General features: G+C 38.8%; 1 pseudogene; it reads right to left on the bottom strand.

Annotated features, from left to right (window-relative positions):
* Positions 1 to 15822, bottom strand: part of LOC102875705 — a 43122-nt pseudogene extending 27300 nt beyond the window's left edge.
* Between the last annotated feature and the right edge of the window lie 3673 nt (positions 15823 to 19495).

Below are 19495 nucleotides of genomic sequence, written 5' to 3'. Positions count from 1 at the left end.
CATCTCACCCCAGTCAGAATAGCAAAATTTAACAGAACAGCAAGCAACAAATGCTGGCGAGGTTGTGGAGAGACTAGAACCCTTATTCACTGTTGGTGGAAGTGTAAAATGGCGCCACCACTGTGGAAAGCGGTGTGGCGCTTTCTCAAAAAGTTGCAAATAGAGATACCATTTGATGCAGCAATTCCACTACTGGGAATATACCCCAAAGAGACCATAACTGACATCCAAGCAGATATATGCACACCCATGTTTATTGCAGCTTTGTTCACAATAGCAAGGAGTTGGAAACAACCTAAGTGTCCAGCAAAAAAACAAATGGATAGAGAAGCTGTGGTATATTCACACAATGGAATACTACGCTGCAATGAAAAACAAGGAATTCATGCAATATTATTCAAAATGGGTGACCCTGCAGGACATTATGCTGAGTGAAGTATCTCAGTCACAAAGGACAAATACTGCATGGTGCCACTGTTGTAAAACAGGACTGACATCGGGGTTGGGGGGAGACTGAGAAAGATGCATTCAATAATGTATATTGCAATAAAACAGATGAGGGATATGGGATTAGGTATTTTTGTCATGACAGGAGTCCAGAGTGAAGACTGCATAGTGGAGTGGACCTGGGGGGAGGGATTGTAAAACAAAGAAAGAATTTTCTTTTACTTTTACAAGAGGGTAGTGTACTGGGGGGGAGGGTTGGGAGGGGAGAAAAGTGCAACAATGAATGATTGGAAACCCAAAGTATCTCTAAATTTTCATTGAAATTAATAATAAATTTAAAAGAGAGAGAGAGAGAGAGGGAGGAGTGGTCCTGATCGAGGTCGTTCTTTGAACATTTCCATCAGCTGGGTCAACAAGTTCTATTTTGAAATGGGATCTTGGCAGTACATCTCCATGTCCACTATATTTCAAATTATTTCTTCTTTCTTCTGTTGATAGACATTTGAGGCTGATTATACAATCTTGGCTGGTATGCATAATACTGCTATGAACATTCTTCTATATTTTTTTTGATGGATGTAACTACTTATTTCTGTTATATGTAGACCTAGGATCAGTTGTAGAATATGTGTCAATTTACATTTCCATCAGTGATAAACGAGAATTTTAGTTGTTTCAAATCCTCAAGTAAGTCTGTTTAATCATAGCTATTCTAGAGGACGGGCATTTAGTGGTCATACATTATGGTTTTGATTTGCATTTCCTTGATTAACTAAATGTATAGCCACCAAAGTCTATGTAACCTCTCACGTCTAGTTATGGTGCAGATAAATTCTGAACCCAAAGTAGTTACTTCTAAAGATATTTTCTTTTTGTCTGTGAATCATGTTGTCTTCCTCTTCATCAAGGAATATTTACATCAAGACTGGACTATTTCTAAAGTAGGGATCAATCTTTAACCAACCAAGTAGTCCTATTTTTACAGGGGTTTTATTCCAAAAACATTTTTAAATTATTATTTTAACAAAAGTATACAGAAAAGTTAGATTTTCATTCATTCATTCATTGTTGTACATTTGTTTTTGTTTTTTTTGGGGGTGGTTATTTTTTATTTTATTTTATTAATTTTAATGAACATTTACAGAGATTTTGCATTTCCATCCATTCATTGCTAGACTTTTCTCCCTGCTCAGCCCTCCCCCAGTCCAGTTCGCTACTCTCTTTGAAAAGCAAAAGAAAGATTCCTTCTTTGGTATACAATTCCCCCTGCCCCCCTCCCACTGTCCACCGCCCCGAGTACACTCCACTATGCAACCTTCATTCTGGACTCTTGTGATAACCATAATACCTATAATGTATCGCTTTTAAATTATACTCTCCCTGATATGAGTCAATGCAGTATACATAATTTATCCAGTTTTTCTCAGTCTTACACCAACCCTGATGTTAGTCCCTTTCTACACCAGAGGCACCATGCAGTATTTGTCCTTTTGTGACTGAAATATTTCACTCAGCATAATGTCCTCTAGGGTCAACCATTTTGAATAACATTGTATGAGTTCCTTGATTTTCAATGCAGCGTAGTATTCCATTGTGTGAATATACCACAGCTTCTCTATCCATTCGTTTGTTGATGGGTACTTAGATTGTTTCCAACTCCTTGCTATTGTGAATAAAGCTGCAATAAACATGGATGTGCATATATCTGTTTGGATGCCGGTTATGGTCCCTTTAGGGTATATTCTCAGTAGTGGAATTGCTGAATCGAACAGTATCTCTATTTGCAACTTTTTGAGAAAGCGCCATACCACCTTCCACAGTGGTTGCACCATTTTATACTCCCACCAGTAGTGAATACGGGTTCCAGTCTCTCCACAACCTTGCCAACATTTGTTGCTTGCTGTTCTGTTAAATTTTAGTATTCTTGCTGGGGTGAGATGATATCTCATAGTTGTTTTGATTTGCATCTCTCTTAGAGCTAGGGATTTTGAACATTTCTTCATATGCTTGTTAGCCATCTGAATGTCTTCTTTGGTGAAGTGTCTATTGATATCCTGTGTCCATTTTTCTATTGGATTATTCACCTTTATCTTGTTGTGGTGCTCAAGTGTTTTATAAATTCTGGATATAAGTCCCTTATCTGATATGTCATTACCAAATACTTTTTCCCAGTCAGTGGCTTCACTTTTTACCCTGGTGGAGAAGTTTTTGGATGTGCATAGGGATTTGCTTCTTAGAAAATCCCATTCATCTATTTTATCTTCTCCTGGTTGTAGATTTTTCAGAATACTTGGAAGACTGTTTATATTGTGGATTGGGACTTGTAGCATTGTTCCAAGCTTTTCTTTAATGAAGCTTATGGTCCTTGGTTTTAGTCCTCATTACTATACATTTATATGCCCTCTCCCTTCCTTTCTTCCTTCCTTCCTTCCTTCCTTCCTTCCTTCCTTCCTTCCCCCTCTCCCATTTCCCTTTTTTTTTGTTTTTTTAAAAATATTCATTGATTGTTCCACCCTCTCACAAGTCCTCTTTGCAATGTACCTTTTATTCTGGGCTATTGTACATATAATGCCTAATTATCTATTCCTTTTGAACAGTGTTTTCCTGCATCTATCCCAGTACAATTTTCATTATCTATCAACTTTTATCATATTCTCCCAAACCCTCATTGTCAGAACTGCTTTATAAAAGTAATGCTATGCAGTATTTATCCTTTAGTGATTGAGATATTTCACTCACTATAATGTCCTGCAGGGTTACCCATGTTGTGCAATGTTTTATGAGTTCATTCTTTACAGTGCTGTGTAGTTTTCCATTGTATAAATACATCCTCGTTTTTCTATGCATTAATTTGTTGATGGACACTTGGGTTGCTTCCATCTCTTTGCTATTGTAAATAATATAGCAATAAACATGGGTGTTGGTTTGCTTAAACAGTTTGAATATACTGTGCTTCACACTATTCTTCATTCACATTGTTTTATACAATCATTCTCATGATTATGTTGTAAAAAATTAATCACATTGGACCCTGACCATAATTACCCTGTATTGGACTCTGACCATAATTACCCTGTCTTTTCACCCAGATCCTTCCCATTTCCTTTCCCCACTCCCTCCACCCACCAAGCGGTGCAACTCTGCGGTTTCACCCCTACTCATTCTCACCACACACCCCACTACCACTGCTTCCCCCTTTGAGTTCTTATACATGTTTTACTAGTTATCCTTCTATTATTTTAATTAGTTCTTTGTAAGGGTAGATTCTTCTTAGCTCTCTATTCAACAACAACTTTCTACTTGTCCCATGATATCAAGCAGTTTTTCATAAGGCATCTGGTGGTTCTGTGCTTAGAGGAGATGCAGCCTTATGGATGAGATACATTTCTTAAAATGGAACATGACAGTATGCTCCCAAGACTTTTGAGAGTCAGTTTAGGGTCCTTGATAATGTCATTGAACCAATTACAGAATCCACCTTAGCTCATATGCCCTGCATCTGAAATAATAATTCCTTTTATTTTCTTCAGTTCTTTTGTAACTATTATGCCTTCTAGAGGCATCCATATTATGGATAATTTTCTCACAGTATTCCAATGTCTAAGGGTTCAATAGTTTCTTTGTGTGTGTTTCATACTATTTTCATTCATATTGTATTTCATACTCACATTCCTATTCATTATGTTTTAAAAAATTAATCGTCATTGGACTATGCCCACCATTCAACTCATTTGAATTATCTTTTCTTCCTTCCAGCCAAGAGCATTCTAACTTTTCCGTGCCTCAGTGTAAATAGATTACAAATGTTCTTCTTGATTTTTTTCCTTAAAGAAAGATATTATGGAGAATGTATCAACATCATCCACAGATTGTTTATTGTATTATTAAAACCCAAAACAAGTATTCCAATTTGTAGTGGCACCAGGTGTTACAAATTAAAAAGGCTTCATGGGGTATTCTTTATCTTTTGTTCTTTTAATTATTTATAGTGATTTTAACAATGTTGGTTTTTTCATACATTCATTGTTGTATATTTTCCTTCCTACACCCAAGTTTGCTTTTAAAAAAATTCATTCATTATTGCATAATTTCCTCCCTCCTCACCCACCCCTCCCTCAGTCCATTTTGCTATGTATCTCTTATTCTGGACTTTTGTCAAACAAATAATGCATAATCACATATTTCTTTTAAACAGTTCTTTCCTTCCTCTGCCCCAATGCAGTATGCATTATTTATCCCCTCTTTTCACAGTTCCCCCTCAAGCCTCATGTCAGTCCTATTTTATTGTAGCTATGATTTTGTGGAAGGGCCAGATTGTTTATGCCATGGAGGATGACTCTGGCCTCTTGGTTGATGAAGAGAGAGGCCTGGTAGCCTCTTCTTGGAGCTAATGAGAAACTGTTGCAGAAGCTGGGGCTTTTTCCTAAAGTCACCCTACTTGTAAAAGAGGCAGATCTTTTGCACCATGGAGGACGATTCTGGCCTCTTGGTCAGTGATAATGGTGGACAGTATTTGATGGAGCTCCTCATATTAAAACAAGCTCGGAAGTGGAGTGGCATCCACTTCCGAAATAGCTTGCCTCCCAAAACCCTATGAACTTGGAGAAATGATGAAAGTTATACAAGTGTTCAGGTCTTTCATTCATAGGGTCACTATGCGTCACCTACAACTCAATGGCACTTAACAACAACATAGAGAGAGCTCAGTTGGCCTAGTGGACAGAAAGTGATGCTACCAAGCCAAAGGTAGATAATTTTAATCTGTGGCCCTCAAGCCTAGTTTTAACTGTGTTTGGTCAAGCATTCTTCTAAGTAGTACAGCGCTGGTCTGTCCATTTGCTGTACAGAGGTAACTCGTGGTTGCTGTGATGCTGAACACTGTGACACTGATGTGTCAAACGCAATAATGGTTACCCATGGTGGATAGTGTTTGGTGGAGCTCCCTGATTAAAACAAGCTTGGAAGCAGGAGTGACACCCACTTCCAAAATAACTTGCCTCTGGAAACTCTGTGAACTTGGAGAAATGATGAAAGTTTTACAAGTGTTCAGGTCTTTTTTTCATAGGGCCACTATGACTTGCCTACGACTCGACAGCAATTAACAACGACATGATTTTTTACATAAATTTGGAGGATCACCAGAATTTTTTTCAATAATGTCACTGGTTGGGTTTGAACTGACAAATTTGAGGCGAGTTGTTGCTGTTAGGTGTAGTTTCATAGTAATGGTATACGGACAACACAATGAAACCCTACCCAGTTTTGTACCATCTTCATTATCATCGCCGTGTTTCAGTCCAGTGTTAAAACCACTGTACCAATCTATCTTCTTGAGGGTCTTTTTTTTTTTTTTTAGTTTACCCCTTCCCTTAATCAAATAGGATATCTTCCTCTAGGGACTAGTCTCTCATGACAAAATGTCCAAAGCATGAGATCTGAAGAACTTATGACTCAGATTTGTTCAATACAATAAATCATTTGATTTCTTGGCTACTGCTTCCATACGTGTTCATTGTAAATAAAGGACAAAGACCTTGCACCATTCAGGGACCTCTATATCATTTCAGTCACATATAGAACAAGCTTAAAGGTTAATTCCACTTGTAGATGAGAAAACTGTATAACCAAATAGTAACTTTTTAAAACTTTGTTTTTGACAACTTGAACATGTCAAAGAGCTCTTTCAAACAAAGATCTCATTTCCTGGAAACTACAACCAAGATCCACAAAGACGTGTGTGTGTGGTCACCACAAGCAGCAAATCAGATGACTAAAGGCTGAAGGGCTCTGAAGTTTATGCTCTTGCCTTTAGATCCTTTTGTATCTATACAGAAAATTCTCTTCCAAACAAAACACAGTGCTTGAGAATTTAAACTAGGCACTTTGGAAAGTCCAAGTACACAGTTCCAGCCGATTTTAACTGCTTTGTCAACACAACCTTTCCCTTAATGACTTGCAAACCTAAATATCTCATGGGCATCTCACAGAAGACATGTTTCTGTCACCAAGTAGAAATTGAAAGCTAAGACGCATAAAGTTAACACCTTCGCATAGAAGAACAGTTTTTTTCTGAAGCCAAAAACTCACTGAAAGCCATACCTTCTACGTGGAAATAGGAGATGTGAACAGAGCCTGGAGTTCCTTCCCCTGCCCCTCGGGAAGGTCAGATGAGACCTTATCCACTTGGTGCAGCACATTTCAACAGCTCAAATATCACCTAACAGCGCTATAGGGGCCCTTTCTCAGCCTCTCAAATCTCTGACTCTCCTCACGGTTTCTTTCCTTTCATGCCTGGAGTCTAAGAGCTCAGCCTGCTTCTCTCTCTTCCCAGGGACTCCCACTATTCTCTTTTGTTTTATTTTTTTAAAATAGGTTTTCATCAATCATTCATATACATTTTGTTTTATATCGTTAACTGCAGTTGATGAATGAAGTTAATTACAATATCTCATCAAGCATCTATTGTACATTACCTCTTTTGATTTAGTTGGGTTCTAATCACCTCATTCCCCATACAGGATGCTTAGGAAGGAAAAAAGTATTTTCCAGTCTAAAGAGCACTCTTTCTCTCACTACCTCTAAAATTTAGCCCTTGGTCCTTTTGTTACATGAGTTCTACACACTAAACCCACTACTATCAAATCGATTCCTACGCATAGTGATCCTCTATTAGGCATCTGGGGCTATAAATCTTTACAAGAGGAGGTAGCCTATCTTTCTCTCATAGACTAAATTGCTGGATTTAAACCACCAACCTTTCAGTTAGTAGTCTAATATGTTATATACTACACCCCCAAGTGTCCTAATGAGGTCTATAGAGGGATTGTAAAGCAAAAGTGGCAAGGGAGTCACTACTTGTGAAGGTAAACAGAGAGGCATGGACAACCCCATGCAAAAACTCACAGACCTTATTAAGGGGCTTGAACTTACTCTGAGAGCAGTAAGAAACTATTGAGAATTTTTTTTTCAAGTGGGAGAGCAACAAGGGAAGATCTTAATATTGGGGGGGATCCCTCTTGTAACTATGAGAAAGTTTAGGCTGGAGAAGAAAGGGGGACAAGACTGAAGATTAAATAATCTGGGCTGCTCTGTGGGGTAAGGAGTTTCATATCATTGGAGAACGCCAAAGAGAGAGATAGTCTGTCTATAAGGAAGATCCCTATGATGGCTACAAAGTCAGAACAGCTCATTGCTGATGTTCCCCCTGGCTCTGAGATGCTGAGAATTTCTAGGAGAAAGCTTTCCTGCCTCGATGCAACCTCCCTCCCCTACCTCAAACCTTAAATTCATAGGCTAGAATACGGAGCTGTAGTGTGGACTTGAGGCAGGTCTGGGACTGCAGTTTCTCAGTCTCAGTCTGAGTGGGTTTCTGTCTCCGTGGCATATTTGAGGTCTCTCAGCCTGTGCCCCCCATGGGGTAAGGACTGGTTCCATTTTGTTGTGTAACAGCTCATAAATCCAGGAGTCACAAACAAAGGGGATTCTGTTACAGGTAAATACCAATTGAAATACAATCTCTGTAAGGGCTTTATGTTTGTCTTGAATTTCATAAATTGTTGCAGTAATTAACAGGGCATACAGGCTTTCTACCCCATCCAGAAAGACCTTCTTGAATGCTCCATTGTCAAATATTGCCACTCAGGATCTCAGAATGGCAGTACCCTGGGTGATGCTGAGTGTGGGATGAGGGTGGGGACAGTGCAAAACAGGGGGAAAACGCCTCTATTCATGGGTGGGAGTTTAATAGGTTTATTTTTGGTGGCTTAGAGAGTGACATAGAGATTTACCTCCTTGGCCCTTCCCTCAATAAATTAGAATGGAGCCTATGGCCTGGGAGACAGTTAAGACCTTCCACTCCATTTAAATTAGAAACTGAGGCTATGAGAACTTTTTTGGGTTGTTTTTTTTTTTCCTTCTCTCCTTTGCTTCTAACTGCATGTGTTTGGGGAATTTTCCCATTTGTTTTCTTTCTCTGTGGGAAAACTGTCAAATGCTGTATGGAAAAGAAATACTCCAATTTATGAACACAGATGACTTCTTTCTGGAGAATAGTACCCCCTTGGAGTCCTAAATGACCCAGAAATTTGGTTTTGAGCCCTACTAGCCCAAAGCTAAAGACGGCTCTCTTCCGCCATTTTGTTGTAGACTATCAGGTGATGTTAACATGGTGCCTTTTGTGTTCCTGCCGCATGTTTTTTAAAATGAATAAATCTATGTTGTTGTCATTGTTGTTGTTGTTGTGATGCTGTTAAAGGTCATTAAGTTGTGTCCAAGTCCTAATGACCCTGTGTACAGCCGAACAAAGCACTGACTAGTCCTTTGCCGTTCTTAAAATCTCTGATTTCCATATGCCTGATGTTCCAGTTACTGTGCTAATCCATCTTATTTAGGCTCTTCCTCTCTTTCATTGACCCTCTATTTTTCCAAGCATGATGTTCTTCTCCATAGAACACCATATTCTGATAATATGTCCAAAGTCTGTGAGACAAATCTTACCATCTTTGCTTCTAAGGAACACTCTGGCTTCTTCTTTTCTAAGACAGATTTATTGGGAGTCCAAAAAGTAAGACTACCTTTATGTTTTATTTCAAGAGAAGTAATGAGTGGAAATTGAAAAGGAAGAAAAAGTGTAACTAACTAGTCTATGTGAACTACTATGGGTGGTACCTTGAGCCAAGCATTGGGTTGCTAACCCAAAGATTGTCAGTATGAATCCACTTCCAGAGAAAGATGAAGCAGTCTGCTTACATATAGATTTATAGCCTTGAAAACTCTATGGAGTAGTTCTGCCCTATAGGGTTGCTATGAGTCAGAATTGATCTGACAGCAAGGCCTTTGGTTTTGGATTTCTTAGTAAAAATTTATGTAACAGAAGGTCAAAGACAAAAAAAATATAAACAAATAAAAATTTTTTAAAAGAAGCCTTTGGTATGGATTCTATCTCAACATCAAGAAAGCAAAGGTCCTCACAACAGGATCAAAAGTCAATATTATGATAGATGGTAAAAGGCTTGAAGCCGTCAATTTATTTAATCTTTCTTGGATCAACAATCAACACCCTTGGTATCAGTTATCAGGAAATCAGGAGAAGTATCATATTGGGCAAGTCCACTATCAAAGACCTCTCCAAAATGCTGAAAAGCAATGATGTCAGGTTAAAGACTAAGGTGCACCTAACTCAGGCCCTAGTCTTTTTAAGGTCTGTTATACATTTGAGAGCTGGACAATGAACAAGGATGACAGAAGATTATTGATGCCTTTGAGCTGTAGTGTCAGAGAAGAGAACTAAATATCCCATGGACTTCCTAAAGAACAAACAAATATGTCTTGGGAAAAGTGTAGTCAGAGTATTCCCTGGAGATGTAAATGGTGAAACTCCCTCTTTCACACTTTGGATTTGTGGCTAGAAGAGGTTATTCCTTGGAGAGGGACATCATGCTTGTAAAGATGGATAGTCAGTGAAGGAGGAATACCCCCAACAAAATAGCCTGTCTTGGTGACTTCAACAATTGGGTCAATGTGTTACAGATGAGGAGGATGACACAGAATAGTGTAGGGTTCAGGTCAGCTGTTCATAGAGTCTCTTTGAGTTGTACTTGACTTGAAAACTGTAATAATCACTGTTCTTATCTTTAGTTCTTAACAAGTTGGCTCTGATTTATGTCTCAGACTTCTATATAAAGGAGTAAAACGATTGTCTGGCTCTGTGCCATCTTTGTGATTTGTGGTATGTTTAGGCTCAGCTACTAGCACCACCTGTCAGACAAGGTTGTCTTGTGATATTGTGGTTGTGGTTGTTGTTGACCGCCTTCGAGTTGAGCATGACTCATAGCAATCTTATGAACAAAAGGCCTGAAGCCCCTCTACAACTATCGGCATTTATCAAAGTTCATAGAGTTTCCAGAAGAATGTGATATTAAAATAATAAATAAATAAATTACTGGCTAACTTTTAGAACTAAATGCCCAGGCTTTTCTCCCTAGTATTTCTTAGTCTTGAAGCTGTGCTGAAAACTGCCAACTTCCCTGGTAAGTGAATTATCAGTGGCATAGCTTTCAGTATCAGCAACATGCAAGCTTCCTTAGTATGACAAACTGATAGGTGGTTGGTGTTATTAATCCACCGTTATTGTTGGGAGTCATCAAGTCAACCTGCTCCTTGCCCTCTCCTGCACCTTCCCCATGATCTCTGATATCCTTAAGTCGTTGTGACAGTCGCTAATCCTGCTACTCAGCATAAAGTACAAAACATCACAGGTAAAACTGGAGTCCCCGAGGTCCCTCTTCCACTTTCCAGTTCATGCTATGCAAGAGTTAAGAACAAAAATGGCATAGTTGTATGAAATTCTTAGTAGTTCTGCTACGTGGTTTAGAAGAACCAAGGCTGGATGTAGGAATAGCAGATGGAAGTGTTGAAGTGTGTTCCTAGACACAGGCCAAAGATAGAGCTTCTCTATGCTCTGCTCTGCAACCCTCAATGCAAAGCATGAAAAACCAATAGACAAATGAATTTCTAAATAATAACAATAATAATGATAGCTAACACTTGCCTTTCACCTAATTTTCAACCTTATTTAACCACCAAATCCTCTCCACAATTCTTTCTTTAATCTTTACTTTATGTGTATGGAAAGCAAGACTGAAGGGAATTAAATAATTTCCCCAAAAACCGACTGCTGGTCTCAGCTGTGCCCTGTGGTTCTTTCCCTGATGGTGTGTCTGCCCAACAGCTGGGAAGGAATCTGGCCCGTAGATAATCTGTGCTCTGTAAATGTTCAATGGATAGATGTCTCACTCTGATCATACTTCCTCTCTTTTCTTTGGGGGATTTAATCGTATATAACCGAGTGTCATTTTTGACATTTATGTATATAAAATAATTAATAATAATAATATACTCCCCAACTTGATAGTAAATTCCTGAAGGAAGGGATCGTGTTTCTTACCTCCTGACATGAAACAGGAATTTATAATTATGTAGCCGACAAATACGCTTCCACAACCAGAAGAGATTTTTAAGGACATCTGGTTAAATTCTTTCCACTTACTGGTGAGGAAACAAACTTGGGGAGGAGAAATGGCGAGCCACAGTGTAGAGAGTGAGTCGGAAGAATTGTAGCCCTGCATGGCACTGCCACCATCTCTTAGCTCTGCCATCAGCCAGTTAGTCCATATTTAGTATTATTCTGAAGTACCTGGCTCAGCAATGGGCATGTGCCTGAAGAACTCAAGCTGTAGGCCAAGGACCACCAGCACGTAGCTAAACACCCTATTGTCTTAGTTTCTTAGTAATCCTATAATGAATGTGTGTATTTAATGATCTGTTTCTGAAGAAAAAAAATCCTAAGGCGCACAAGCTACTTAGACACAGGAGTTACTTGAGTTGGAGTCTCAACAATAACTGACTCATGACTCCAGCTGTTACCAATTTGTATGCACATACATGTTGTATATGAACATATGTTTTCTTTATACGTACATATGTGTTGTATATGAATGTGTATGTTTTCTTAAGGATTCTGCTCCATGTCTAAGAGGAAACTCTCTCATCATCACCATCAAGTCACAAGAGACTCATGGCTGACCTCCAGTGGATTTTTTGAAGCTGTAAATTTCATGGGAGAAGACTGTCCTTCTTTCTCCTGAGTTATCACTGGTAGATTCGAATAGCCAGAGAGGCATCCCTTCTGGGTTAGCAGTGCAACTCCCTACAGATTTCTCTAAGAAGAAAAAGGATGTAGTTATTAGGGGTGGGAGAGGTTGGAAACAGAAGGATGAGGATGTGTAGGGCATGGGAGGATTAATCATGGTGTTGTACAATTTGTTGAGTGGCGGGGGGATAAGGGAAATAGGGAAACTGAAAGAATTTGTTCTTGAAAACAGCATATTTGGATTTTGTAAATAAGCTAGTAGAAAATTTTAAAAGAGAGAGAGAAAAAAAAGGACAGTAGGACAATAGGCGTAAACTAGAACTAGGCAGGACAAGTCAAGTAATATGATCAATTTATTTTGATTCTTCCTCAGATAAAGAAAGTTTCTAAACTCTAGTAATCAATGGATCTAGTTTGATTAAAAATAAGAATGAAACAAATGAGAGAGGAATAAAGGAGAGAAGGCAAGAGAAAGGAGAGAAGGAATTGAGTGAGAAGTTAATTTGATAAATAAATAAACAAACAAACAAACAAACACAAAACACCTTGCAAGTCAAATAAATTAAAAATACTACCGACAAAGGAATAGATGGGTTGTCTTTGGTTCTGGGGAGCTTGCCATTTTCAGTGTCTTTGTAAACATTGTCTGTGTGTGTAAAGGGAGACTCCCTCTCTTTGCAACATGCAGGTGCCCTGGCCATATAACTTAATAGTAGGGTAGCATTTCAGTTACAAATCAGGAACCAACTCCAGTGGATTGGAGAGGTAGAAGAGTCTCTGAATCTATATACTCTGTAAAAGACAGGACATTTTTATGACCCTAGGGGACAATAAATGTTAAAACACCAAAGGTGGCAATATAACAAGTATTCAAAACATCCCAAAGGGCTTTAAATCTCCAAGCAGCAAGGCTTGCATTGTCTTTAAGTCATGACAAGTATAATGAATTGGCCAAGGCATTTTCCACTTGAGTATCAGGGAGGAAGTGTTGTGCATGTCAAAAATGAAATGTTTCTCTTTCTTAAAGTTCATTTGTTTCCTTCTGAAATCTGAGCTGCCTTACCCACTCTAAGCCTCGGCTTTGTACCCTTTGTGTGTAGAACAGTTATGATCAATGTAAGTGTTTGGATAAAAAATGATCTTCATGATTTAGCTCCCAAGCTCATGATCTGTGCCTCACAGCCAGCTGCACAGAATATTTGCTCCATCTGGTCATTTCTGGTCAGACAGAAAACGCCTGGACTCTTGTCGTCCTGAGTTACCTGACCAGAACTCAGCAAGTTTTTCTTAGATGTGACAAATAATGATGATGATGACTGATGTTACTATAGTAGCTACTATTCATTGTCTATGTGCCAGACACTGTGCTAAGCTGAAGGAGGTGTTTGTAACAGGTCCTCCAGAGAGTAGACATTGAGTTGTTGTTGTTGTTGTTGTTGTTAGTTGTTATCCCATTAATTCTGACTCATGGCAGAGTGAAACTATGCTCCAAGAAATTTTCAAGGTCGTAAATGTAACTGTCTGCAAACACCCAGGGACCCATTTTAATATAAATGGTTGGTTTGACCAAATGCCTGTGTAGTATTCAGACAAACAGAAAAAACAAGAGATAAACAGATAATGAAAGAGAGGAAAAGGGTTCCTTTTAGGAGCTGATTCACATGATTATCAACTCAATTCTTTGCCATCAAGGTGGCATTGACTCATAGTAGACTTTCTATTGGGTTTCTGAAGACTATAAATCACATGAGAGGAGATATCCGAAGAGTGGGTTCAAATTGCCAGAGGCTAATAGCAGAGTTCCCTGTTCAAGATTATGACTGACTAACTGACACACGGTTGGTGTGTCCGAATCAACTCAGGGCTGAGCCTCCAGCAGGTTTTCAGAGGCTGTCAGTCACATTGGAGTATATTGCCCATCTTCTTTCTAGCCCAAAGCAGTTGGTGGATGTGAACCATCTGACTCACTCACTAGACCATCAAAGCTCCTTGCACATGATTGCAGGGGTTTGTAAGCCCCAAATTGGTAAGCCATCCCTGAAGGCTGCAAATTTGGCAAGAGTTTATATTAAAACCTAATGGCAGAATTTCTTCTTTTCTGAGAAACTATATTTTTGCACCGAGAGCCTTCCAATTGATTAGATGATCTTTGCTCACTCACATTCTCAGGGGTGAACTCACATTAGCAACTGATTGTAGCTGTTGAGGACATCTTTTAAACAACTAGACTTGCCAAATTGGCACATAAAACTAATCATCTCTTCAAAGATTTAAGATCAAGAGAAGCCAGATTTGGGCAGGAGAAGCTTTCCAATCCCAACGGAGACCTAACACCAGGTAAATCAACATAGGTAAGAAGAAGGATTAGGCAGTGGTGACTCTGACAGCACTGGTGAGCTAACAACTGACCTAGCCAACCCAGTGGAGAACTCTGGAGCAAGGATAGCCTATTAAAGGAATTCCCACTGGGCACCAAAGTCCTATATAGGAGCCCTGCTAGCACCCCTATGCTCAGTTATTCCTGACACTACCCAGAAAGAGCATGGCCTTTGGTCAAAAGCTAATGGGGGGGCCTGAAGGGCTGCACTGGGCTGTTTGCAATGAGCAACATCGTTTTCTTCAAGGAAGGATCCTAATATCTCTGTGGCTGCCACAGTATTCTATAGCTGTCTTAGTAAACTGAGGCCTGGTGCATAAAGAATATACACAACCTGTAAGCTGTGGGTCAGATATTGAATTTACACAGACTTGTATTCAAAAGTCATACTTTTAAAAGCACTGTACTACACTGGACTCTGGGCTATCAAGGGAGACACTGCTTGGAAAAGGCAGACCCCCATAAGCACCCAGAAGGATGGGCATGTTATAGATTAAATAGTATCCCATAAAACATGGCTATAACTCACTTCGCAAATATTCTTTTTTTGGTGTTAATTAGGGATCTCTAGTGGTCTAGGGGTAAGGAGCTGCACTGTCTTACCAAAGATATGTGGCTCAAATCCACCGTTCCAAGGGAGAAAGAGATGCACTTTCCTCCTATACAATTAAATTACCTCTGTAGTACCTCTGTAAAACTGCTACGGGTCAGGTATGGGTTGATAATGACTCAAGAGCACATAATAACAAGATTAGATCCCACCTGAATATGGTGGCTGCTAGATTTAGTCATGGCTAAGTTCTAAAAAGATCAATGAGACTCATAGGTACTCACACACAGTGGGGAGACAAGGGCCATGAGAACATAGTCTACAAGCCAAGGAACCAAAGCCAGTCTATAAGGAAGCAATTAACCCAGCTAAGACACTGATTTCAGTCTCCACAACCATGAGGACATGGAATTGTATTCTTGAAAGCTATCCACTTGTATTTCTGTTTCAGAACTAAAAGAGGTTAGGATTTGAGTCAGAGAAAAACAAGCATCCTCGGAAGATACTGCCCATCCCCTCAGACAACCACAACTTCATGAAAGGGGGTAAGGCAGCCTCAGATAGAAATTCTAGCTTTATAATTAGAGACAAATTAGTACAGAACAGGTTCCCTAAAATCTCCTTGTATATTGTTATGGTGCATCCTGCTATACAGCCCACTGACATTATTATGCCATGAAGAGCGAGTGGGATTGATGAAGTCAGTGGTAAGGGTGAATTCTGACTCTCTCATACACCATGGCCATGTTGTACCATGATCATGTCGTACACCATAGTCATATCATACACCATGGCCATGTCGTACACATGACTCCTTTGATCCTACTCTGCCTCATTTGAACTCAATCTTTTTTAAAAAACCATTAATTTTTCTGGTAGTAAAAAACACAAACAGCAAAATGTTTCCCATTTCAACATTATTTACATATAAAATTTAGTGACATTAACGATGTTCACTATGTTGAACAATTATAACCACTACTTGTTCCCAATTTTTTCCATAACCTTTAACAGCAACCCAGTGCTCCTCCTTCCCTCCTTACCACTAATAAACCTTGGTTTCCAAGCATTTGCCAAATTCTAGGCATTTTATGTGAGTGGGCTCATATAATAATTGTCCCTTTGTGACTGATTTATTTCACTCCGGTCCAACAGCCGCTCTGCAGGAGAAAGATGAGCAATCTCCTCTCATGTGATTTACAATCCTAGAAACTCAAGGGAATGTCAGCAGTGAATTGGTTCTGACTTAATGGCAATGAGTTTTTTGGGTTTTTTTTTCCTTTCAGTTTCACTCAGCATAATGTCTTCAAGGTTCTTTATATACTAACAAAACTTTGCAGAGTCTCTACTATGTTCTAGTCTAGAAATTATCCTGGAGTATAAATAAGACACAGTTTCTGCCTTCAGGAATATAGTTTTGGGCTGTGTAATGAGTGCTCTGAGTGTCTTTGGGCATAGAATCAATTATAGGTCTATATAGTCTCCAAAATTCAGATGTGTTCAGCTACTGAACAGTGGATAATGTCCAAAGATGAGTTACTATTAAAGAATCTAAGGCCAGTTTCCTTCTTGACTCCTGGTTTCTAATTATGACTCATATGTTCTGCCTACATTGAATCTCTGGACACTTCTGTGCTTGGATAGCTCATTTTTCCCTATTAGGCTCAAACTCAACCTCTGGACTGTACATACATTTCTATTTTGCATCTGAGAACTTCAATAAGAAAATACTGTGCAACTGTCCTAGGAAAAAAACCCATAGCTTGGAAGTCAAATGTTAGCTGAAATGAAGTCCCGAATGCTAAGCCAAAATCAGCTAACCTTCATCCTACACGCTCAAATGAAAAAGACATCAAGACAGAACATGATCATTATACATGCTGAAATGAATTTGGTTCAGAAATCCTTGAACTGAGAGAATTCACTTATACTAAGGTGCCCTCAAGGCCGGTCAAACTCACAGTGACCCTTTGTAGCAAAGAAAAAACAAACTACCCAAACCTGTACCATCCTCACAACCACCGCCGTGCACGAGCCCATTGCTGCAGCCACTGTGTCAGCCCGTCTCTTTGAGGAGATGCCTCTTTCTTGCTGGTATTTTACTCTAGTGAGCATAATATTATTCTCTGAGAACTAATTTTTCTTGATAAAATGTGTCCAAATCTCATAAGACAAAGTCTTGCCATCCTTGTTAAGGAGTATTCTGGCTGCCTTTGCTTCAAGACAAATTTGTTTGCTCTTTTGGCACTCCAATTGTATATTTCAATATTTTTCCATACTATCACCATTCAAATCCACCAATTATTCTTTGGTTTTCCTACCCATTGTTCAACTTTCACAGGTATATGAAAACTTTCAAAACTCACTGAAGTCAAGTTGGAACTGACTCATAACTGACCCCATAGTGGGTTTCTGAAGCTGTGGATCACACAAGAGGAAACTGTCCAGCTTTCTCCCTTGGAGCAACTGGTGGATAGAAACCTTTCCATTATCAACACAACTCTAACAACACAAGACTAAGCCAACCAGAGCTCCCTACATGCACCTGAGGAGATTAAAAAATATCAGGTACACTTACACCTTCAAAGCAACATCCTTGCTCTTGGAAACTTTAAAGAGGTCCTTGACAGCAGACTTGCCCCTTTTCAATAAGTTTCTGATGCCTCCTTGGATGTTGATTTTGGATCCAAGGAAAATGAAATCCTTAACAACTCCCATCTTTTCTATTTATCATGATGCTGGTTATTGGTCCAACTGTGAGATGCGTTTTCTTCATGTTGAATTATAATCCATAAGGAAGCCTATGGTCTTTAATGATGATGTGTAAATGCTTCAAATCCCCTTCATTTGATGACGAGCAAGGTTATGTCATCTGTATATTGCCAGTTATTGATTAGTCTTCCTCCAATCCTGACGCCATATTCTTCTTTATATAGTTCATATAAGGGTTTTTTTGCTTGTTATACAGCTTGAATCAAATTCAACCCTTTCTTTATTTTTCTTGATCTTTGTTGATTTTAAACTGCAGTATTCCTGTGTTCTGTTCAAATAACTGCCTCTTTGTTTATGTACAAGTTCTGCATGAGTATAATTAAGGGTTATAGAATCCCTATTCTTCACTATGTTATCCAAAACTTATGATCTTTACATTTGAATACTCTGCATTGACAATAAAACATAGATAAACATATTTCTAAGATTCTTGGCTTTGTGCCAAGATCCATCTAACTTAAGCAATGGTGTTTTTCATTCCACATTCCCTCCTGAATCCATCTTTAATTTCTGGACGTTCCCTGTACATGCATTGTTCCAATTTTTTGGGATTTTTAACAATGTGCAGCAATATTTTACTTGTATGGACTACACATTATTTTGTTCAACAGTTTCCATATTTTGTTGAGTCTTATTTCTTTGAAGTGGGCACAACTATAGACCTCATTCAGCTGATTGGCCAAGTAACTCTTCAAAATTTGGGCATAGACAAGTAAACACTTTCAGTGTTGCATCCATATCAGTTGGCATTTTTAATCAATTCCTGAAACTTTTCTCCAATGTCTTCCATACAATGTCTTCCTCCCTTAGTCCATTGGTTCTAGTTGTTATGTGCCGTTGAGTTGCTTAGAACTCATAGTGGCCTTATCTACAACAGCTCTGAAACCCGCCATGTCCTGAGCCAATTTTGCTAATTCTGATACACCTACCTCCATTGCCCCAATCCCTGTATTAATCCTCCTGAAATAGTTGAGGCAAACATGACACAAAAGAATAACAATGTTTTAAAGAAAAGCACTAACTACCTTGAATTACTCTGACATTTATTGAAACGTAAATACAAAGTGTCTAGAGTATGATAGACACAAAATACAGTATTTTATTAGAAATAAATCTTCTTTTAAAGTGGGATTCATAACAGAAGTGCAAGGATGGCTCAACATAAGAAAAACACTCAATGCAATTTAGCACATTAATAAAGCAAATAACAAGAACCATATTATCTTAGTAATTGATGCAGAAAAGGTATTTGACAAAATTCTATACCTCTTCCTGATAAAGACACTCAGCAAAATCTGAGTAGAAGGGAATTTTCCCAACATAGTGAAAAGTATATATGCAAAACCAAAAGCCAATATCATTCTCAATTGAGAAAAACTAAAAGCATTTTCATGTTGACAGGGACCAGACAAGGATACCCACTGTCACCATTTCTATTCATTATTGTATTAGAAGTACTTGCTAGGGCAATATGACAAGACAAGGAAATAAAAGGCATGCCAATTGACAAAGAGATGGTTAAACTGTCCCTATATACATAAAATATGATAGTGTACACAGAAAATCCCAAAGGTTCAACAAAAACTGTTAAAGCTACTAGACCAATTTAGTAGAGGGCAAGATAGAGACAAATATCCAAAACTCAGTGGGATTTCTCTACAGTAACAAAGAGAACTCAGAGAAGAAAACCAAGAAAGCA

The sequence above is a fragment of the Elephantulus edwardii genome, unplaced genomic scaffold (assembly GCF_000299155.1).
Source record: "Elephantulus edwardii isolate Elephantulus edwardi_28Jun2011 unplaced genomic scaffold, EleEdw1.0 scaffold00005, whole genome shotgun sequence".
Classification (NCBI taxonomy): Eukaryota; Metazoa; Chordata; class Mammalia; order Macroscelidea; family Macroscelididae; genus Elephantulus; species Elephantulus edwardii.
Note: the sequence above shows the minus strand (reverse complement) of the source record. Positions and strands in the feature narration are given on the sequence as shown.